General features: G+C 43.7%; 1 long non-coding RNA gene across 1 annotated transcript; it reads right to left on the bottom strand.

Annotated features, from left to right (window-relative positions):
* Positions 1-4: 4 nt before the first annotated feature.
* On the bottom strand, positions 5-24,148 carry LOC129650690 (uncharacterized). The gene is made up of 3 exons (XR_008713933.1): positions 24,031-24,148; positions 548-661; positions 5-98 (listed from the first exon to the last, which is right to left on the bottom strand). It is a non-coding gene; the product is annotated as an uncharacterized LOC129650690 (long non-coding RNA).
* Between the last annotated feature and the right edge of the window lie 33 nt (positions 24,149-24,181).

Below are 24,181 nucleotides of genomic sequence, written 5' to 3' on the forward strand. Positions count from 1 at the left end.
ATTCAACTACAACCTTTCAGGAGGATGGTAGTGAGTCAGCAGGAGAGACTTTCCAGGCTGGCTGGGCGGTAGAATAATGACACCTTTGCTCTGGCTTCCTAAAAATAGAACAGATGGAGAAGGCGATCATCTAGGGATAAGTCCTAGGAATCCAGTGCCCTGGGCACTTGATCAGTTAGGTTATAATTCACCATAGGACACTAGCTTCTGGTTTGCCCTCTGGTAATCGAAGAGTTGTTCCAGGCCATTCGAGGTGGAGCTTCTAAGCCTTTGGGGGGTTTCAGGAACTTTCAGGATGCAATATAAACCACAGAACACTTCATACCCAAGATTCATATACACATTTATTCAAACATTTCCTAAAGTTTCAGCGACTCATGGAATCCCGGACACTCAGTCATGGGCTCTAGCAAAGAATTCCTTTTCCACAGACTCTAATGTTCATTAAGTCTATGAAACACATTTCTTCCAAATTCTCCCTTCCTTCTGCTTTATAAAACCAAATCTTTTCTTCTTTTTTGTTGTCATTTATTCATAAAACACTTACCAAGTGCTCTCCAGCTCCTTGGGGGGACTTTGAGCATTCCTGGGACTGGGGGAGAGGAGGCCTGTCCCTTGCGGTGTTTGCAAGAAGGGCCCAGGTATTGGAGATGCAGAAGCACTGAGGTGTGATGGCCAAGGGGAAACAGATGGTCAGAGTTGGCTGGCTTCAAAGCCCAGGAGCCATTCCCCATTCTCCACCCTCCATCCCTTCCCCTGGGATGTTGTAAGGGCAGAGATCCCTCTTCCAACCCTAGGAAGAGTCATGTTTGTCTTAGGCAGCCCTGGAAATCCCATCCCTCTATGTGAGTATTCTTGGCCCCAGTACTGGTCAAAGAGACCTGTGTGTGTGTGTGTGTGTGTGTGTATAAAACTGATCCACATTTCTGTACATTGTAAATCAACTATATTTTCGTTAAAAAAATACACATCGAATTTTTTTAAATTGCTTTGGGAGGTTGGTATGAGGATTTCTGCCTAATTGCTATGACCATCTTGTGACTTCAAGATGACAAGAGTGAAAATGAAAAAAACTAACAGTTTAGGAAGGAGGAACAAAAAGGCAAGAAGAGATTGGGCTCCTGAAGGAACTCACTGGACCTCTGACTGGCCCTGGATCCTCAGACTCTGAGTCTTCTTATGAAGCGAGATAATAAGCGTGTATTTAACTTAAGGTACTACTGGATGAGTTTTAACAGAAAACATTCCTGATGCAAGTGAACAGTCGGGGTCTTCAGTTGGAGTATGAACCTTGTCAACCACCAGGGCTCAGAGAAGGAAGTGATCTACTCTAGTTGGAGGTGAAGGAGGGGATTAAGGAAGAGTCGAAGTAGGTGGCAGCTTTGGGTCAAGTCAAAAAGGATTGCTTCTTCTTTTTCTTTCTTTGGATGAGGTTGAAATGACTAGTGCCAGATGAAAAGGTGGATAAGAGAGGAGAAGAGTCCAGAGTGCAGTTGCCTCTGTCCCCATGGAGATGGGATGAGCTACCCTCTTAGCACATAGATAAGTTCACCAACTGAGAAGATCCCCCAAACCCCCTGTTTCGGGTTTTAATGGATGTTTCATTGTGTAGGCATGATTGATAAATCATTGTCCATTGGTGATTGAACTCAACTGGCAGCCCCTCTCCCTTCCCCTGAAATGAAGTGAGGCTGAAAATTCCAGTCCTGTAATCACACGGTTGGTTCCTCTGAGAACCAGTCTCCATCCTAAGTTATCTAAGGGCCCACCAAGAGTAACCTCATTAGCATAAACTCATAAGCTCATTATGAATAATAAAAGACATTCCTATATCTTAGGAAATTCCAAGGGTTTTAGAACCTAGGAACACGATGTCAGGAACCAGGGACAGAGACCAAATACATATTTTTTATTATACCACAGGTTGTTTAACCAAGTATTTATTAAGGAGTCTCAACTTTTAGAATATAAATAGGGTGAGCAGGTCCCTTTTGAAAATAAAGGGGGCACGGGGCACATTAACCAAGACTGTCCTGGGTACATTGGGATGTCTGGTTACCTTAGTACAGAAATAGCTTTCATTCACCGGTAGACGCTTCTGCTAGCACCTACCTCTTCTTCCCCTGCCCTTTTTCTATTGAGCTTTTTTTGATCTTCAGTTGCTCAGTCATCTCCGACTCTTTGCTACCCTTTGGACTGTAGTCTGCCAGGTTTCTCTGTTCATGGAATTCTCCAGGCAAGAACACTGGAGTGGGTAGCCTTTTCCTCCTCCAGGGGATATTTCCAACTCAGGAATCGAACACACATCTCCTGTGTCTCCTGCTTTGCAGGAGGATTTTTTACCCACTGAGCTATCAGGGGGAAGCTTCTACTGAGTAGTGGTCCCATTATACCGTTTTGGTGAGAACCTTTCATCTTATTCAGTTCAGTTCAGTTCAGTTGCTCAGTCGTGTCTGACTATTTGCGACCCCATGAATCGCAGCACGTCAGGCCTCCCTGTCCATCACCAACTCCCAGAGTTCACTCAAATTCACATCCATCGAGTCAGTGATGCCATCCAGCCATCTCATCGTCTGTCGTCCCCTTCTCCTCCTGTTCCCAATCCCTCCCAGCATCAGAGTCTTTTCTAATGAGTCAACTCTTCATATGAGGTGGCCAAAGTATTAGAGTTTCAGCTTTAGCATCATTCCTTCCAAAGAACACCCAGGACTGATCTCTTTTAGAATGGACTGGTTAGATCTCCTTGCAGTCCAAGGGACTCTCAAGAGTCTTCTCCAACACCACAGTTCAAAAGGATCAATTCTTCGGCGCTCAGCTTTCTTTATAGTCCAACTCTCACATCCATACATGACTACTGGAAAAACCATAGCCTTCACTAGACGGACCTTTGTTGGCAAAGTAGGTTGGTCATAACTTTTCTTCCAAGGAGTAAGCATCTTTTAATTTCATGGCTGCAGTCACCATCTGCAGTGATCTTGGAGCCCCCCAAAATAAAGTCTGACCCTGTTTCCACTGTTTCCCCATCTATTTCCCATGAGGTGATGGGACCGGATGCCATGATCTTAGTTTTCTGAATGTTGAGCTTTAAGCCAACTTTTTCACTCTCCTCTTTCACTTTCATCAAGAGGCTTTTTAGTTCCTCTTCACTTTCTGCCATAAGGGTGGTGTCATCTGCATATCTGAGGTGATTGATATTTCTCCCGGCAATCTTGATTCCAGCTTGTGTTTCTTCCAGCCCAGCATTTCTCATGATGTACTCTGCATATAAGTTAAATAAGCAGGGTGGCAATATACAGCCTTGATGAACTCCTTTTCCTATTTGGAACCAGTCTGTTGTTCCATGTCCAGTTCTAACTGTTGCTTCCTGACCTGCATATAGGTTTCTCAAAAGGCAGGTCAGGTGGTCTGGTATTGCCATCTCTTTCAGAATTTTCCACAGTTTATTGTGATCCACACAGTCAAAGGCTTTGGCATAGTCAATAAAGCAGAAATAAATGTTTTTCTGGAACTCTCTTGCTTTTTCCATGATCCAGAGGATGTTGCCAATTTGATCTCTGGTTCCTCTGCCTTTTCTAAAACCAACTTGAACATCTGGAAGTTCACGGTTCACGTATTGCTGAAGCCTGGCTTGGAGAATTTTGAGCATTACTTTACTAGCGTGTGAGATGAGTGCAATTGTGTGGTAGTTTGAGCATTCTTTGCCATTGCCTTTCTTTGGGATTGGAAGGAAAACTGACCTTTTCCAGTCCTGTGGCCACTGCTGAGTTTTCCAAATTTGCTGGCATATTGAGTGCAGCACTTTCACAGCATCATCTTTCAGGATTTGGAATAGCTCAACTGGAATTCCATCACCTCCACTAGCTTTGTTCGTAGTGATGCTTTCCAAGGCCCACTTGACCTCACATTCCAGGATGTCTGGCTCTAGGTGAGTGATCACACCATCGTGATTATCTTGGTCGTGAAGATCTTTTTTGTACAGTTCTTCTGTGTATTCTTGCCACCTCTTCTTAATATCTTCTGCTTCTGTTAGGTCCATACCATTTCTGTCCTTTATCGAGCCCATCTTTGCATGAAATGTTTCCTTGGTAACTCTAATTTTCTTGAAGAGATCTCTAGTCTTTCCCATTCTGTTCTTTTCCTCTATTTCTTTGCATTGATCACTGAGGAAGGCTTTCTTATCTCTTCTTGCTATTCTTTGGAACTCTTCATTTTATTGGGTTGGCCAAAAAGCTCATTTGGGCTTTTCTGTAACAGCCTATGGAAAAAAACTAAATGAACATTTTAGCCAACCCAGTATCTTCACTTTGAGTCAAAGCTCTGCATGGCACACCAGACTCCGAAAGTGCAGACATGTTGGATCCTTTGAGCCCTCAGAGCAGCCTGGAGGGGGCTCGGGGCAATCAGAGCTCCTGGCCAAGGGCCTTGGGCCATGAGCATTCAATACACAGTGTCTTTTTCTAGGAAACTTTGGAAGGACTTTTTAGGTTATTAGTAGAATCTCATTTTGGGGTGTAAGACACAATATTGTTCATTTAATTAACTCACTCCAATTCCAAATGCAATTAAAACTCTCTCCTCCTCCTTCCTGTGCAAGTACAGGAGCTCCCTCTGAGCAGACAGAGCCACGAGTGTTTGGCAAGCAGAGCAAGCTCTGGATCCAAGCCCTGCTTCCTGCCTCTGCTGGGTAGCCCTGTGTTGGACACGCCGCCGTGTGCTAGACACGGAGCACAGACATGCAGGATACACACCGCAGAGACCAGTGATCCTGGGCTGGTGCAGGGCCATTGCTCATGTACTTTCTCTCCAAAGAGGCTCCTCATCGCCAGTACAGTCAGCTCTGCTATCACATGATTATATTATGAGCTCCCGAGTATCACCGTGCTATGTCAACCATGCAATTACAAACCACAGGGCTTGTAATGGGGAAAATGGCTAAGGGCACAACCCTGGGAAATATTTTCAGGGACACTCTTTTTTTTTTTTTTAAGGTAGGAACCTAATAAAGATAGTGCCATATTCTTGCACATATTAAATGGTTAAGAAACACAGACATGTATGTTCACTAGGTCGTGTCTGACTCTTTTCAACCCGTGGATTATAGCCCACCAGGCTCCTCCATCCATGGGATTTCCCAGGCAAGAATCCTGGAGTGGGTTGCCATTTCCTCCTTCAGGGGATCTCCCAACCCAGAGACTGAACCTGCATTTCCTGCATTGGCAGGCGGATTCTTTACCACTGAGCCACCTGGGAAGCTAAGAAACATGTAACTACCACGATAAATATGGCGTCTTTCCTTGAGAGAGAACTGAAGTTTGCTTGTGGAAGTCCGGGAGGGTTGTGTGGTGTGGTGGGAGAGGGTTATCTGAAATCTGTGAGATAGCTATGACACCAGATGGGGGTAGGTGTGCCTCGTAACACACGTAGAGAACTGAGGAAGCCGTGGCTGTCTGAAACACTTGCGCGCGCGCGCGCACGCGCGCGCGTGTGTGTGTGTGTGTGTGTGTGTGTGTGTGTTTGCATATATCTAGTGAGAATGGTGAATTTAACTGGAGTCTTACCATCCTGGAAAACAGCGATGGCTAAAGAAACCCCCTCACCTTTCTGTGTTTGGGAAACACGCCTAAAGCCATTCTTCTTGCGTAACTGAGGTTACACAAGGTTCTGGATGACCGTCCTTATTAACCCAAGACAAGGCCGTACACAGACCCTCCAAATTCCCATTCCTGGCCTTGTAAAGGAGTAGCTGAATTGTTTTGTCCCAATCAGAACAAAGGGCTTCCCAGGTGGTTGAAGAACCTGCCTGTCAATGAAGGAGACATAAGAGAAGTAAGTTAGATTTCTGGGTCAGGAAGATCCCCTGGAGGAGGAAATGGCAACCGACTCCAGTATTCTTGCCTGGAGAATTCCATGGACAGAGGAGCCTGGCAGGCTACATTCCATAGGGTTGCAAAAAGCTAAACATGATTCAAGCAACTTAACACAATCAGAACAAAATTCTTGTCAGCCAAACTTTGGTTTAAGGCTCTCTCCTTCCCTGAGGCCCCTGAACCTGGCCCACCATGGACCTGAACCAGCATCCAGCCCTCCTTAGCAACCTCCTGAGTCTGCTGACATTCTCCAAGTTACTCTGTCTGTTTCATCCTTCTCTCCACAGCCAGTTCCTTCTGGCCTTGGTTACTTTGATCCATAAAGGGGCTTCTCTGATGGCTCAGATGGTAAAGAATCTGTCTGCAATGCAGGAGACCAGGGTTCGATCCCTGGAAAAGGAAATGGCAACCCCTTCCAGTATTCTTGCCTGGAGAATCCCATGGACACAGGAGCCTGGCGGGAGCCCAGGGGTCACAGTGAATTGGACACAACTGAGTGACTAATACACACTGAAGAGAACTTCTTTCTAAACCGCAGACCTCACGGTGGGTGTTTCTCCATGCTACAACTGTAGCTTGCCCCCATCCTCTCCTTGCAATAAACTGTTCAAATGAAGTCTCTCTTTGCTTCAGTCCAGACTTGTTTTTTATTCCTCACTACGAATTTGAGTCAGAAGGTGGCAGTTTTCTGCTTTCACCTAAAGTTTCTTGTGGATGAAATAAAAATTTGCATTATGCTCAAGTGGTTCTCTGACATATCAATTGTGTTGGAACAAATTCCATCTTCAAAACAAGTGTTAAAGCAGAAGTGACTGTAGATGTCTTGGTCCAGACAGCCTGAATCTCAACTGTGGACACAGCTTATCCACATGGCAGGTCCCCAGTTACATCATAGCCCTTTTAGATCCATGGAACGAAAGATGCTGGGTTTGTGTTTTGGTAACACTGTGAAGTGTTTGCAAAAATCCATGACATTTCAATCATCTCCCAACCTTATCTTTATCTCCAAGCAAAGCCTTTCTTCTCAGGGTTTGCTCATAGAGTTGACTTCACGTTCTAAAAAATCATACCATTTCAACATAAGAAGGGATTTTAAAAATCACTGCCTCCAATGCCTTCATTTCACAAAGAAGGAAAAGGAGGTTGCTGACAGTTAAGTTCCTCAGGGCAGATCTTGGGCCAGATTGTTATCTGAGACTCTCATGCTTAGCTTAGGACCTGGTAAGATCAGGTCCTCAGGAGGAATCAAAATGAATTACAAACCTGAAGCGAAGGTGGAGTGAGAGTCAGTGAAGCAGGAGGTCTTACTTGGTGGTCTCTCAAATTACACCAACTGACTGGAAGCTACTCTTGACCTCCCAAAGTCAACCAACAGCTGTTCTCAGTATTCCCCTCTCAGTTCCCTAAGCTGGTCCCTAAGCTGTCCAATATCTATAGAGGCACCTTAGGGCTTAGGGAAGATTGAATTGAACCTTTTTGATTTTTCCTGTTTGATTATTTTTGCCCATATTAGAGTAGGTGATGTGGATTACAAATGGTCAGACCACATACTCTAAAATGTGACTCCTCTGGGAGTTTTTAATCTATGCAAGACACAGACAAGCACAGCAGGGAAAAATGAAAATATCTCAGCTTCATTAGAGGAAATTTATGAGCTTGTCTAGGGTCGCCATGGTGACCAAAAGACAGGATCTATTTGTAGGTGCCGGTACCTGTAGATAATCTCATGTATGGGACAGAGCTACGTTTACTGATCACAAACTATGTCCCAGGTTGCCTAACATATATTCCTTTATTTCATCCTTAAAATTGCTATGAGGTGGCTTGTCTTTTCCCATTTAGAATGGAGGAAACGGAGACTCAGAAGTGCCGAGCTATATTTGCTAAAGACCACACAGACCTCAGATGGTTGGATGGCATCACTGATTCACTGGACATGAACCTGGGCAAACTCTGGGAGGTGGTGAGGGACAGAGAAGCCTGGCACTCTGCAGTTCACGGGGTCACAAGGAGTTGGACACAACTTGGCAACCAAACAGCAACACACACACCTGATCTGAACTCAAGCCTGTCTGGCCCTGAAGCCTCTGCGAACTGAACTTTTTAAAACTGTGCTTAGGTTCACTCACTGGTGAAGCTGTTATAAAACTGCACAGAAGGAGTTTCCTGGTGGCCTTGTGGTTAGGATTCTGGGCTTTTACTGCCGTGGACTACAGTTCAAAATCTGGTCGGGGAACTGGAGATCCTACAAGCCACATGGTGCAAAAAACCCAAAAATAAACAAACAAAACCACACGGACACACACACATGCCCAAGGAAGCACACCAGCGCAGGTTCCTGGATCCAGCCCATCTTTTGCTGTTCTTCTTTTTCCTACTTTAGTTTCTTTCTTCTCTGCTCCATGAGAAAAAGAATCAGCTTGCTTCGCTTAATCATAATTACGCACAGAGTGGAGTTCTGGCCCTCCAAGGGTGGCTGTCTTAGATCAAGGTTCAGTCCCTGTCTAACCAGTTGAGCCTGATGGTGAGTGCAGGTTCTCTGGGACGCAGACCCTGAAGCATACACTTAAGCACAAGAGTTTATGTGGAAGGTGCAGGGCAGAGTGGTAGGAGAGTACAGAAGTGCCGGGGTCCAGCCCCGGCTGATCCAGGGAGTTCGAAGAGGGGACAGCGTCGGCGAGGATCAGGATACAATAGCTTCAATTAGATATTAATTAGAGATATAAAGAGTAATAGAATGAGGATAGCTCAGTAGGAAAATTCAGTGGAGAAAAGAAGCTGAGTAGCTTGGTTTACGCGGGAGACCAATAAAACGTCAAGACAAGAAGTTTGCACCACTTACATAGGCCGCAGGCGTCATTCCGTTCTCCCAAAGGAGAGGAGACACTGAGGCCTCCCCAGTCGGATCTTAGGAGCCCAGGCATAATTAGTAAGCATGGCAGGTTCCACGCTCCAGATGGAGACTCAGCCAGAGTGGGAGAGAGAGCGACATGGGGAGACCAATATTTCGAGAATCTGATCCCAATTCTTTATTTTCCATGGTCTACTTTTATAAACTGAGATGTTATGCAAAAGTCACGCGGGGTCAGCAGTCCTGACTTTTATCAAAGTCAGGTGCTTCATACAAATGTATACAGAGGTCTTAGGGGTGTTACATCATCTTCTGGCCAGGGGGCCTGCTGACAATTTATGACCCTCTCCTTGTGACAGTGGTCAGTCAACCAGGACACTTATTTCTCCAGGGGTGATTATTCTTAAAACAGATGCCACCCAAATAAAGTTACATTCCTATAGGGTGAGGATGTAGTGGGTTTTAGTTAAGGAAAGAATTTACTTAGCCTAAGGTCTAACGTGATTAATATCAAAGGTCAATACTTATTTCTTCTATATATTCATTAATGTGTGTAAGGGCAGGGGATGTGGAGACTTAGCAACAAACATTGGTTCAACAAATGAAAAACCCTTCACCAATACAATTTCTAATCAGCCCATTATACTTATACTAATAGTTTTCTAACTTTTCTAAGGAACCTGTTTTTAGAAGGTTTAAAGCATCTCGTGCCTCTCACAGTTGGGAGGCTGTGAGCAATCACATGTGGCCGGACAAGCCTGTCAGGCAGGCTAGAGAACCTTCAGAGGAGTTTGTAGGTTAAAACACTCTTGTCACCCCCAGGAGTTTTTATTAACTGGAGCTCTAAGTTAACTCCTTCTCCGAAAGAGGTGGTGGGGGACAGCCCCCTGTAAAGTCAGAGGTGTAGGTGGGAGCACAAAGTAGTAAAGCAGGCAGGCTCTGGTTATGGGGGTAGATGCTCAAGGATTTCCAGGGGGACTCCTGAGGCTCGATCCCACCTTTGCTTATGTCGAGCCTCCTTCCTCATGACCTTTGCCACGAGTGGAGTGCCTCACTCTGGCCCCCAACACAGAAGGGACCCGAGAAAGGGGTGGCGTGTTATTAAACCAGGAAAGAGTAGAGTTAATTCCCTGAGAAAAACCTAGCACAAAATATATGCCTCAGATTTTCTTCACCTGAAGTCGGGGGGAACAGAGGTATTTATACACCAGCTCTCTGTGTCACCTGTTGAGGGCTGCTCCTTGGGGAGTGCCACTGGTCATTTTCAGCTAGATCTGTACCTGGAAAGAACAACCTTCCTCAATTCTGGGGGGTGGGGGAAGTCTTTAGGCTGAGAAAAGCAGATACTGGCAGCTGGAAATGCACTGGAGTCCATTAAAAGGCTACAAGGGCACTTCCCTGGTAGTCCAGTGGTTAAGTTTTCACCTTCCAATGCAGGGGCATGACTTTGATACTTGGTAGAGGAACTAAGGTCCTGCAAGCCATAGGGTATGGCCAAAAATTTAAGAAAAAAAAAAAAGACCCCGGGGAATTGGGAAGGACAACAAGAGCTTCTGCTATACCAGAGTGGCAGGGACATAGAAGCAGAAGCATGGCGACCTTTTTGCAAGGCTCTGCCTCTGGACACTTGGTTCAGAAGAGAACAAAGAGAGTGGCAGACACTGAGCGTGATTTAGATGCTTCTCATAGACAGTCGGAGAAGGCAATGGTACCCCACTCCAGTACTCTTGCCTGGAAAATCCCATGGACAGAGGAGCCTGGTGGGCTGCAGTCCATGGGGTCGCTAAGAGTCGGACACGACTGAGCGACTTCACTTTCACTTTTTACTTTAATGCATTGGAAAAGGAAATGGCAACCAACTCCAGTATTCTTGCCTGGAGAATCTCGGGGATGGAGGACCCTAGTGGGCTACCATCTATGGGGTTGCACAGAGTCGGACACGACTGAAGTGACTTAGCAGCAGCAGCAGCAGCATAGACAGTGGCCTCCCACTCCTTTGAGAAGACCAAACTGTTTTTCCAACATAATCTGTAATAATAGCAGGCTAACATTTCATGCATGAACCCATTCCTCTCAAATTCCTGCAGGGTAGCACTGTTATTTTCATTTTACAGACGAGAAAACTGAGGCTAAGATAACAGAGACAATAATATATTTTTTATTGTAATTGACACTATTGTGCCAATCTCTGCTGTTACAGCAAGTGACTCAGTTATATACTATATGCATTCTATTTTTGTATTCTTTCCCTTATGCTTTAATCACAGGATATTGAGTCTAGTTCTCTGTGCTCCACAGTGAGTTAGTTGCTCATTCCTGTCTGGCTCTTTGCGACCCCATGGTCTGTAGCCTGCCAGGCTCCTCTGTCCATGGAGTTCTCCAGGCAAGAATACTGGAGTGGGGTGCCATTTCCTTCTCCCGGGGTTCTTCCTGACCCAGGGATTGAACCCAAGTCTCCTGCATTGCAGTTGAATTCTTTACTGTCTGAGCCACTACGGAAGCCCATGCTATACAGTAGGCCCTTGTTGTTCATTCATTCTGTATATAGTAGTTTGCATCCACCTGGCAATACAGGAGACACAGGTTCGATCTCTGGGTCAGGAAGATCATCTTGACGGAGGGGCTTTACCTTAGACTTTTATAGGAAGAAGTAGGTAAGTCATAGGGGGTGTGATGTAGAGTTGGAATTGTTCCTCAATCAGAAGTCTCAACCAGCTGATTAGGAAGTGTTTATCCAAATCACTGCAGATGGTGTCTGCAGCCATGAAATTAAAAGACACTTGCTCCTTGGAAGAAAAGCTTTTAAGATGAAGGTCAAGTCCTTAGCAAGGCCTCCAGGCCCCACGGATCTGGCCTCACCATATACCCCCTACCTGCCACCCCGAGTCCGTACACTCCAGCCTCGCTGCTCTTTCTGGAATATTCCATGCTCTCTCTTGCTGTAGAGTTCTTCTCTCTCAAGTTGTGCTCTTTTCCTCCAAAGCTCTTCACATCCCCTGCCTTCACCCACAAGCTAGCACTGACACCTCGAGCTTGGCTATTTACCTCCTCCTTGACAGTCAGATCAGGTTTCTTTGTTAAAAATCCTCAACTACAAGAAGTTTAACAATCAATTTGAAACTACTTACCTTCATTTGAATGTCTTCTAAATATGTTGCTGTTGTTCAGTCACTAAGTCGTGTCTGACTCTTTGTGAACCCATGGACTGCAATGTGCCAGGCTTCCCTGCTCTTTACCATCTCCCTGAGTTTGCTCAAACTCATGTCCATTGAGTCAATGATGCCATCCAACCATCTCATCCTCTGTCATCCCCTTCTCCTCCTGCCTTCAGTCTTTCCTAGCATCACGGTCTTTTCAAATGAGTCAGTTCTTTGCATCAGGTGGCCAAAGTATTGGAGCTTCAGCTTCAGCATCAGTCCTTCCAATGAATCTTCAGGACTGATTTCCCTTAGGATGGACTGGTTGGATCTCATTGCAGTCCAAGGGACTCTCAAGAGTCTTTTCCAACACCACAGTTCAAAAGCATCAATTCTTTGGCACTCAGCCTTCTTTATGGTCCAACTCTCACATTTGTACATGATTATTGGAAAAACCGTAGCTTTGACTACATGGACCTTTGTTGGCAAAGTGATGTCATTGCTTTTTAATATGCTGTCTAGGTTTGTCCCAACTTCTCTTCCAAGGAGCAAGCTTATTTTAATTTTGTGACTGCAGTTATCATTTACAGTGATTTTGGAACCCAAGAAAATAAATGTCACTATTTTCACTTTTCCCCTTCTATTTGCCATGAAGTGATGGGACTGGATGCCATGATCTTAGTTTTTGGAATGTTGAATTTTAAGCCAGCTTTTTCTAGAATATGTAAAAAGTATTAAACAACTGTATCTTCCATGCTTTCATGTATAATCAGAACAGGAAGCTACGTTCTTATGAGTAGTGAGTACATTCTAAATTAATTACATGTATTAACTAATTGAATCCTCATTATAACCCTATTATACTATTATTAATGTCATATGAACAAACTGAGGCTCACAGAAGTTCAATAATTTTACTGAAGGTCACCCAGCAAGTAAATGACAGGGCTGGAATTTGAACCTTGGTCAGTTTCCTTAGCTCAACCATTGAGAGACCCTATTTCCCTTAGTTATTGTTGAACCAGGGCCTGGAAAGTTCGGTGTTATTCCTTTAACTTGCTTCAGGCTTGTGTCTGAACAGCCCCACCTCAGAATAGGCACCTTCTTTTTTCTTTTTAAACTTTCATTATATTTTTTAAGTTGTGAAAACATGACAACACATTTACAGGAGACTTGGAAAATATAGAACAAAGGTACATACAGTTCCACTATATTTTACAATTATTTGTTTTATGTAGATAAATTAAGATTTTTAGTTGGAGTTTCAATATCAGACTCTCAGAAATTAATAGGATGAATGTACAGAGAAGTAGAAAAATATCAGTTCAGTTCAGTCGCTCAGTCGTGTCCGACTCTTTGCTACCCCATGAATCGCAGCACACCAGGCCTCCCTGTCCATCACCAACTCCCGGAGTTTACCCAGATTCACGTCCATCAAGTCAGTGATGCCATCCAGCCATCTCATCCTCTGTCATCCCCTTCTCCTCCTGCCCCCAATTTCTCCCAGCATCAGTCTTTTCCAATGAGTCAACTCTTCGCATGAGGTGGCCAAAGTACTGGAGTTTCAGCTTTAGCATCATTCCCTCCAAAGAAATCCCAGGGCTGATCTTCTTCAGAATGGACTGGTTGGATCTCCTTGCAGTCCAAGGGACTCTCAAGAGTCTTCTCCAACACCACAGTTCAAAAGCATCAATTCTTCGGCGCTCAGCCTTGTTCACAGTCCAACTCTCACATCCATACATGACCACAGGAAAAACCATAGCCTTGACTACACGGACCTTTGTTGGCAAAGTAATGTCTCTGCTTTTCAATATGCTGTCTAAGTTGGTCATAACTTTCCTTCCAAAGAGTAAGCGTCTTTTAATTTCATGGCTGCAGTCACCAACTGCAGTGATTTTGGAGCCCCCAAAAATAAAGTCTGACACTGTTTCCACTGTTTCCCCATCTATTTCCCATGAAGTGATGGGACCGGATGCCATGATCTTCACTTTCTGAATGTTGAGCTTTAAGCCAACTTTTTCACTCTCCACTTTCACTTTCATCAAGAGGCTTTTGAGTTCCTCTTCACTTTCTGCCATAAGGGTGGTGTCATCTGCATATCTGAGGTGATTGATATTTCTCCCAGCAATCTTGATTCCAGCTTGTGTTTCTTCCAGCCCAGCGTTTCTCATGATGTACTCTGCATATAAGTTAAATAAGCAGGGTGGCAATATACAGCCTTGATGAACTCCTTTTCCTGTTTGGAACCAGTCTGTTGTTCCATGTCCAGTTCTAACTGTTGCTTCCTGACCTGCATTTAGGTTTCTCAAGAGGTGGGTCAGGTGGTCTGGTATTCCCATCTCTTTCAGAATTTCCACAGTTTCTTGTGATCCACACAGTCAAAAGCTTTGGCATAGTCAATAAAGCAGAAATAAATGTTTTTCTGGAACTCTCTTGCTTTTTCCATGATCCAGTGGATGTTGGCAATTTGATCTCTGGTTCCTCTGCCTTTTCTAAAACCAGCTTGAATATCAGGAAGTTCACGGTTCAGGTATTGCTGAAGCCTGGCTTGGAGAAGTTTGAGCATTACTTTACTAGCGTGTGAGATGAGTGCAATTGTGTGGTAGTTTGAGCATTCTTTGGCATTGCCTTTCTTTGGGATTGGAAGGAAAACTGACCTTTTCCAGTCCTGTGGCCACTGCTGAGTTTTCCAAATTTGCTGGTATATTGAGTGCAGCACTTTCACAGCATCATCTTTCAGGATTTGCAATAGCTCAACTGGAATTCCATCACCTCCACTAGCTTTGTTCGTAGTGATGCTTTCCAAGGCCCACTTGACTTCACATTCCAGGATGTCTGGCTCTAGGTCAGTGATCACACCATCATGATTATCTTGGTCATGAGGATCATGTTTGTACAGTTCTTCTGTGTATTCTTGCCACCTCTTCTTAATATCTTCTGCTTCTGCTGGGTCCACACCATTTCTGTCCTTTATCGAGCCCATCTTTGCATGAAATGTCCCCTTGGTATCTGTAATTTTCTTGAATAGATCTCTAGTCTTTCCCATTCGGTTGTTTTCCTCTATTTCTTTGCATTGATCGCTGAGGAAGGCTTTCTTATCTCTTCTTGCTATTGTTTGGAACTCTGCATTCAGATGCTTATATCTTTCCTTTTCTCTTTTGCTTTTTGCTTCTCTTTTCACAGCTATTTGTAAGACCTCCCCAGACAGCCATTTTGCTTTTTTGCATTTCTTTTCCATGGGGATGGTCTTGATCCCTGTCTCCTGTACAATGTCATGAACCTCATTCCATAGTTCATCAGGCACTCTATCTATCAGATCTAGGCCCTTAAATCTATTTCTCACTTCCACTGCATAATCATAAGGGATTTGATTTAGGTCATACTGATTGGTCTAGTGGTTTTCCCTACTTTCTTCAGTTTAAGTCTGAATTTGGTAATAAGGAGTTCATGATCTGAGCCACAGTCAGCTCCTGGTCTTGTTTTTGTTGACTGTATAGCGCTTCCCCATCTTTGGCTGCAAAGAATATAATCAATCTGATTTCGGTGTTGACCTTCTGGTGATGTCCATGTATAGAGTCTTCTCTTGTGTTGTTGGAAGAGGGTGTTTGCTATGACCAGCATTATGAACAAATTCGACATAATTAAGATTTACACAATTTTCACATTAGTGGGATATAAATTCTCCTCAAGTTCACAATGGGCACATTCTTTTCCTCGACTGGCTATCACATTCCCTCATCAGGGAAACAAGGCCTGGAACCCACACTGTACCCTTCAGAGGACTTTGCTAATCTTTGCTCCGGCCTGCTGGCTCAAGACTTGGAGGCTCCCTTTGAAGGGCAATTGCTTTACCCTCATTTCCTAGTTACTGAGGGACATCTCCTCAGGGTACCCGAGTTCTGACAACAAACACCCACTCAGATAACCAGAAAAACCAAACCCCGCTGAACACTTCAGAAGACAGATTGTCTGCTGTTTCTCTTTTTACACAATAAACTTTTGAAATGCTGTGAGGGAAAAAAAATTCTGGAATTTGTAGATATTTAGATGCTTTGAGGAAGCTGGCTGTTTGAGAAACCCCCTGATGTGAAGGCTTTTGTTAAGTGGAGAACCGGATTTGTAATTCAAACAATTACCCCTAGCCAGCTAAAAACAACAGCTTCTGTTTTTTCTGGCACTTTCTATAGACTAGAAACTGTACAAATTTTCACATCTACCATCTCTTTTCATAACTTTATTGTGACATAATTCACATACTGTACCATTCGCCTTTTTAAAATACACACTTTGGTGTTTTAAGTATATTCACAAGAGTGTGCAACCATCACCCCACCTAATTTCAGAACATTTCCATCATCCCCAAAAGAAAACCCACACCAGTCAGCACTCTTAATTCCATCTTCTCCCAGCTGCGTCAGTCATTGTAGGGGAGCAAAACTTGCCACCCCAAAATGTCTCTTTAGCATGCAGATTATTTTGAACTGAAAATAATAAAGACCCAAAAGACTCAGAAAGAAATTGTGACCTTCCTCCTAACTGCCTGAAGAATCTAGAGGGCCTACAAATAATATGGGATAGGTATCAGGAGAAATTCTTAAAAGACCCGAGTCCACTCTGTGTCCCACTGACCCTTTATGGCCCAGCAAACATTTTCTTACCAAACGTTTGCTTTTCCATCTCTGTGTCAATTGCCTTCCTCCCCCTTTGAAGTCCTAAACCTCTACCCACAACATTGTCTTTTGCTTCAGATGAAGATGGTATTTAATGTGAAAGTTTCAGCTATTTTGGTGCATTAGTGTTCCTGGGTCTCTCCATGCACACATGTTATTAAGTTTTGCTTGATTTTCTCCTGCTAATTTATCTCATGTTAATTGCATTCTTAGACCAGCCATAAGAATCTAGAAGGGGAGAGTAAACTTTCTTCCTCCTTAACAGTTGGCAGTGAGGATGGGATGGTTTTAGCGACTGGACACAATTTGCCCCAAAGCTGCTGCAGTGAAGAGATCCTGGGACAGCTGACAAAACCTGGCAGAAGGTGAGAATCCTTACCGAGCCTATCAGTCTCCTGGATCTCTGCCATCAGGATCTGCTGGAAACAAGAATGGCAAGAGTTTTTCTCTTTTCTAAAATTAGGTTATCAGGAGGAAATATTTGTAGGGTTCCTTGGACTCAGCAACCCTTGAAATTCGATGGAGTACTCTTGGTTTGTTTCTTCTTTTCTTCCCAGAGATGATCCCTGTTTCTCTTTGTGTCTGTCTTTTGTGTTCTTTGTTATAAAAGGAGGAAACCCATTGGTCTGATTAGGTTTTCCTTTTGCCTTGCTCTGTGTTTTGAGAGCTTGGCTTGCAAACCCGTTGGAAGATTCTCTCTGGTCTCTGCCATCTGGAAGGCATACACACTGGTGTGCATTTGGCAGCCAGTCAAATAGACTGGGCTTCCTAGCAGTCCCTTTGTTAAGCCATGCCATCTCTCGGGGAAGTTTGTCATAAGGGGTCCCAGTCCCTAAGGGGCCTTTGTCATCTGAACCTTTGTTGCTTTGTTAGTGATGTGGTACAGGTCTTCACTTTTAAAGACTGTTTTTGGACCTTTCTGGACCTTGTGAGGATAGCATCCTTTGCCTTCTCTTGTGCAGATGCCTCTCGCAATTTAACTGTGTTGCTCTTAAGATACTACTTGTCAATGGCCAGAAGATGGATCCTTTAAACTGAAAAACTGCCGAGGTTTTTAGACAGCTCTCACCATAAAAAACTGTCTCATTGGTACCTGTGCTGCTGCTAAGTCACTTCAGTCATGTCTGACTCTGTGCGACCCCAGAGACAGCAGTCCACCAGGCTCCCCCGTCCCTGGGATTCTCCAGGCAAGAACACTGGAGTGGGTTGCCATTTCCTTCTCCAATGCATGAAAGTGAAAAGTGAAAGTGAAGTCGCTCAGTCGTGTCTGACTCTTAGCGATCCCATGGATTGTAGCCCACCAGGCTACTCCGTCCATGGGATTTTCCAGGCAAAAGTACTGGAGTGGGTTGCCATTGCCTTCTCCACATTGGTACCTGTAAAAAAATCAAATTTAAAGGTTGATACAATATAACAGCTAACCTTAAGCATAACAACAGTAACAGTTTGGGAAGGTTTATGGAGTCTGATTGACATCTTTGCATCTTCTCATGGGTCTTACAGATGCTAGTAAAAAAAAATAAATTTATTAACAAGACAATTAAAAGCTGAGAGGAATGTTAAGGGATTCTTTCCATTAAGCTGTCTGGTCATATATGAGTCTATGCATGTCTATCTCAAATATGACATTCCAGGCAAAGCCCTGGTAATATAACCAATGTTTGTAATTGTATTCTAAGAACAGATTCTTAGTGAATTTATGCAAATAACAATATCGCCTGAAAATAAGAATATTCCCTCAGTTCAGTTTAGTCATTCAGTTGTGTCTGACTCTTTGCGATCCCATGGACTGCAGAACACCAGGCTTCCCTGTCCATCACCAACTCCCAGAGTTTACTCAAACTCATGCCCATCGAGTCGATGATGCCATCAAAGCATCTCATCCTCTGTCATCCCCTTCTCCTTCTGCCTTCAACCGTTCCCAGCATCAGGGTCTTTTCCAAAGAGTCTGTTCTTCGCATCAGATGGCCAAAGTATTGGAGCTTCAGCTTCAGCATCACTCCTTCCAATGAATATTCAGGACTGATCTCCTTTAGGATGGGCTGGTTGGATCTCCTTGCAGTCCAAGGGACTCTCAAGAGTCTTCTCCAACACCACAGTTCAAAAGCATCAATTCTTTGGTGCTCAGCTTTCTTTATAGTCCAACTCTCACATCCATACCTGACTACTGGAAAAAACATAGCTTTGACTAGACCGAACTTGGTTGGCAAAGTAATGTCTCTGCTTTTTAATATGCTGTCTAGGTTGGTCATAGCTTTTCTACCAAGGAGCAAGCAAGAGTTCCCAAATTCTAGGAGATTAGGTAGGGAGACGGAGAAGGCAATGGCACCACACTCCAGTACTCTTGCCTGGAGAATCCCATGGATGGAGGAACCTGGTAGGCTGCAGTCCATGGGGTCGCTAAGAGTCAGACACGACTGAGCGACTTCACTTTCACTTTTCACTTTCATGCATTGGAGAAGGAAATGGCAACCCACTTCAGTGTTCTTGCCTGGAAAATCCCAGGGACAGTGGAGCCTGGTGGGCTGCCATCTCTGGGGTTGCACAGAGTCGGATACGACTGAAGCGACTTAGCAACAGCAGCAGCAGGTAGGGAGAAAAATATTTCAAACAAAAAGTGATAAAATTATAATCATATCCATCAGCTCACATTTAGATGATCTTCGTGCCTGTTGTTGTGTGAGACACTCAGTTTACTGGAACAGCTGATGACATCATAAGCGAGATTTCAAACTGCAAAAGGTGCTTAGACCCTGACATCTAGAAGTCTTCCTGACTTGCATTTCTCAGGACTAAGACAATAGGTTTATAATTTGCTCCAATCATTTATCTTTATTTTTCTTTTGTCTCCATAGAAATGTATTGCTTACACTTTATCAACCTAACTTTGATAACCCACCTGCATCATTACCTCATGAAACGAACTTAACTGCACTGACCTAGTGTCAAGACTAAAGGAACTGGCTTAATGAGATGGAACAATTTCTACCAACTCAGCTTCTGGATTGCGAAACTTTTCTTTTTTTGCCACACCACATAGCATGTGGGGTCTTAGTTCCCAGACCTGGGATTGAACCTGAGCTCCCTGCAGTGGAAGCGCAGATCCTTAACCACTGGACTGCTAGGGAAGTCCTGGACTGTGAAACTTCTTTAAAGAGGCTTCAAGGGTGGTAATGTAGGGAGGCAAAACTTGCCACCCCAAAATGTCTCTTTAGCATGCAGACTATTTTGAACTGAAAATAGTCAAGGCCAAAAAAAGACACAGGAGGAAACTCTGACCTTTCCCTTAACTGCCTGAAGAATTTAGACAGAAGGCCTGTTACAGTAGTAGAGCTGTCCCCAGAGATGTCTGCGAAGAATATGGGCTAAGTGTGATGGGGAGATTCTCAGAGACTGGAGTCCACTCTAAGTCCCATTGACCCTGCATGGCCCAGCAAACATTTATTCACCAAACATTTGCTCTTCCGTCTTATGTTAATTGCCTTCCTCCTTGAAAGCCCCAAACCCCTCCCAGTAATATCCTCTATTGTTTTCAGCTGAAGATAGTGTTTAAGGGGAGATTTCAAACACTTTGGTGAATTACTGTTTCTTTGTATCTCTCTATTTTATGTGTATTAAGCTTTGTTTGATTTTCTCCTGTTAATTTCTCTCATGTCAATTTAATTCTCAGAAGAACCTGAAAGGGTAGAGGAAATTTTCTGCATCTGCAACACCACAAACTACTATCTCTATAGATTTGTCTAATCTTAACATTTCATATAAATGGAACTGTACAATATGCGGTATTCTGTGCCTAGTTTCTATCACTTAGCATGATGTTACCAAGGTCCACTCATCCTATACCATGTACAATTACCACATTCCTTTTAATGACCAAATAATACTCATTGTAAAGAAATAACATATTCTGTTATCCACTCATCAGATGATGGGCATTGGAGTTGTTTCCACTTTGGGGCTACTATTATCTCTTATTTATATTTACGTTAATTTTTAATTGAGATACAGTTCATATACAATATTATATAAGTTTCAGTTATACAACAGAGTGATTCAACAATGTTTAAAGGTTATACTAGATTTACAGTTATTATAAAGTATTAGCTATATTCCCTATGTGGTATAATATATCCTTATAATTATTTATTTTATACATTGTAGTTTGTGCCTCTTCATTCCCTACCCCTACCTTGCCCCTCCTTCTTCCCTTCCCCCAATGGTAACTCTAGTCTGTTCTCTATATCTGAGAGTCTTTTTCTTTCTTTTTTGTTATTTTTACTAGTTTGTTGTTTATTCTAGATTCCATATACAATACCATACAGGATTTGTTTTTTCCCCTTTGATTTATTTCACTAAAGCACAATGCTTTCCACGTCCACCCAAGTTACTGCCAACAGCAAGATTTCATTCTTTTTTATGGCTGAGTAGTATTCCATTGTGTACATAAAAGGCATCTTCTTTATCCATTCATCTGCTGGTGGGCATTTAGGTTGTTTCCACATGTGGCAATGGTAAATAATGCTGCTATAAACATTAGAGTGCATGAACCTTTCTGCATTATTGTTTGGGATATATATACATACGACTGAGCGACTGAACTGATGTATATCTCCAGCTCGTTTAATTCTACCCTTCTAAACTTATAACTGCTCCAAAATCACTGAAGATGGTGATTGCAGTCATGAAATTAAAAGACGCTTGCTCCTTGGAAGAAAACCTATGATCAACCTAGACAGCATATTAAAAAGCAGAGACATAACTTTACCAACAAAGGTCCCTCTAGTCAAAGCTATGTTTTTTCCAGTAGTCATGTATGGATGTGAGAGTTGGACCATAAAGAAAGCTGAGCACCGAAGAATTGATGCTTTTGAACTGTGGTGTTGGAGAAGACTCTTGAGAGTCCCTTGGACTGCAAGGAGATCCAACCAGCCCATCCTAAAGGAGATCAGTCCTGAATATTCATTGGAAGGACTGATGCTGAAGCTGAAGCTCCAATACTTTGGCCACCTGATGTGAAGAACAGACTCTTTGGAAAAGACCCTGATGCTGGGAAAGATTGAAGGTGGGAGGAGAAGGGGATGACAGAGAATGAGATGGTTTGATGGCATCATCGACTTGATGGACATGAGTTTGTGTAGGCTCTGAGAGTTGGTGATGGACAGGGAAGCCTGGTGTTCTGCAGTCCATGGGATCGCAAAGAGTCAGACACAACTGAGTGACTGAACTGAAACTTATCACATGAAACTGTTATGAGGTAGGAATTCAGCTCCTTCTGAAGTAGAGAGATACTTTTATCTAAAAGTTCTGACATAAGTCTTATGTTCTTGGTGCATCACCTGGTCTTTCCTACAGCCCATAAGATTCTCATAGAAGGGCACAATGGATCAGATGTTCCACTTGGTAGACCTGGTAGATTCAAACACCCTTGTCCTCAGTTGTGTCTGACTCTTTGAGACCCCATAGACTGTAGCCCACCAGGCTCCTTTTTCCATGGGATTTTATTGGCAAGAATACTGGAATGGGTTACCATTCCCTTCTCCACCCAAGAATCGAACCCACATCTCTTACATCTCCTGCATTGGCAGGTGGATTCTTTACCATTAGTGCCAACTGGGAAAACCCTTAAACACCCTACCTGACAGTTAACAGGGTTTGCCTTTGGGCAAGTTACTTAACCTCTCTGAACTGCAGGTTGGTCAATAACAAAATGGGGTTAATAACACTACTTCTTCACAATTCAACTTTCACATTCATACATGACCACTGGAAAAACCATAGCCTTGACTAGATGGACCTTTGTTGGCAAAGTAATGTCTTTGCTTTTCAATATGCTATCTAGGTTGGTCATAACTTTTCTTCCAAGGAGTAAGCGTCTTTTAAGTTCATGGCTGCAGTCACCATCTGCAGTGATTTTGAAGCCCCCCAAAATAAAGTCTGACACTGTTTCCCCATCTATTTCCCATGAAATGATGGGACCAAATGCCATGATCTTAGTTTTCTGAATGTTGAGTTTTAAGCCAACTTTTTCACTCTCCTCTTTCACCTTCATCAAGAGGCTTTTTAGTTCCTCTTCACTTTCTGCCATAAGGGTGGTGTCATCTGCATATCTGAGGTGATTGATATTTCTCCTGGCAATCTTGATTCCAGCTTGTGCTTCTTCCAGCCCAGCATTTCTCATGATGTACTCTGCATATAAGTTAAATAAGCAGGGTGACAATATACAGCCTTGACATACTCCTTTTCCTATTTGGAACCAGTCTGTTGTTCCATGTCCAGTTCTAACTGTTGCTTCCTGACCTGCATACAGGTTTCTCAAGAGGCAGAAGAAAGCTGAGTGCCAAAGAATTGATAATTTTGAACTGTGGTGTTGGAGAAGACTCTTGAGAGTCCCTTGGACTGCAAGGGGATCCAACCAGTCCATTCTGAAGGAGATCAGCCATGGGATTTCTTTGGAAGGAATGATGCTAAAGCTGAAACTCCAGTACTTTGCTCACCTCATGCGAAGAGTTGACTCACTGGAAAAGATTCTGATGCTGGGAGGGATTGGGAACAGGAGGAGAAGGGGACAACAGAGGATGTGATGGCTGGATGGCATCACTGACTCAATGGACGTGAGTCTGAGTGAACTCCGGGAGTTGGTGATGGACAGGGAGGCCCTGCGTGCTGCGATTCATGGGGTCGTAAAGAGTCGGACACGACTGAGCAACTGAACTGAACTGAACACTACTTCTAATTTGCCACAAGAAGTTGTCAAGCGTTTAGGACACTGTCATATCATAAACTCAACCCCTGGCTTCCTATCTCCCTCTTTGTGGTGGGAGATGTCTTTGTTGCTCCCTGAAAATCCACATATGTGGGTCTTTTTCTTTAATCACCCTCCACCCGCACCATCCCCACTATTCTTTCCTGGCTAGCTTCTCATTCTTCGGATCTCATTTTAAATATCACTTCTTTGTAAGCATCTTCAGACACCTCATCAACTCCCTCTCCTTACTCCTTCTCAGAACAATCTGTGTTTTTCCTTCATTACTTTACCACAGTTTGTAATTTTCTATTTAGTTGACCTACTCTGTTTTTGTCCATCATCTGAACACTCCACCAGGGACCTTGTGTCTCGCTCTCCTCAGTAGCCTCCGTACAAACGTGGTCTAGGTTTGCAGCATGCCTTCATCAAATATTTACAGAAAACACTCCAATCCTTTCCTGAACTCAGATTCAGCGAGGGAACACATCTCTCCTCAAACCACACGGATTAGTGGCACACTTGACCCTCAAGTCTCCCTATCCCAATTCAGATTCCAACCCAAGAGCCCGGGTAAGACGTTTAGCCTGCCTCCTAATATATTCTGAGTGCCAAGTAAAGTTTCAGAAACGGGAAGGAGTAAAGCAGTGTGCAGAACAGGAGAAAGTGATTTGACCTGGCCCTTCTTCTCTGGATCTCAATGTAAGTTTATTGTAAAGGGAAGGGGGGGATTATTGCAATAACGACGTGACAGAACACCCACCAAGATAGAACCAGACAAATGCTAGGCCGCAGCTTGCTCTTGAGACAGGAAGACGGCGAAGACAGATGCTGCACAGGCGCAGTCAAGCCGCTCCACTCTCCCGCCTCCTCCCCGCCTCTTGCCCCGCCCCAAGTCGCAGGGCCGGCAGCGC

This window comes from Bubalus kerabau, chromosome 4 (genome assembly GCF_029407905.1).
Source record: "Bubalus kerabau isolate K-KA32 ecotype Philippines breed swamp buffalo chromosome 4, PCC_UOA_SB_1v2, whole genome shotgun sequence".
Classification (NCBI taxonomy): Eukaryota; Metazoa; Chordata; class Mammalia; order Artiodactyla; family Bovidae; genus Bubalus; species Bubalus kerabau.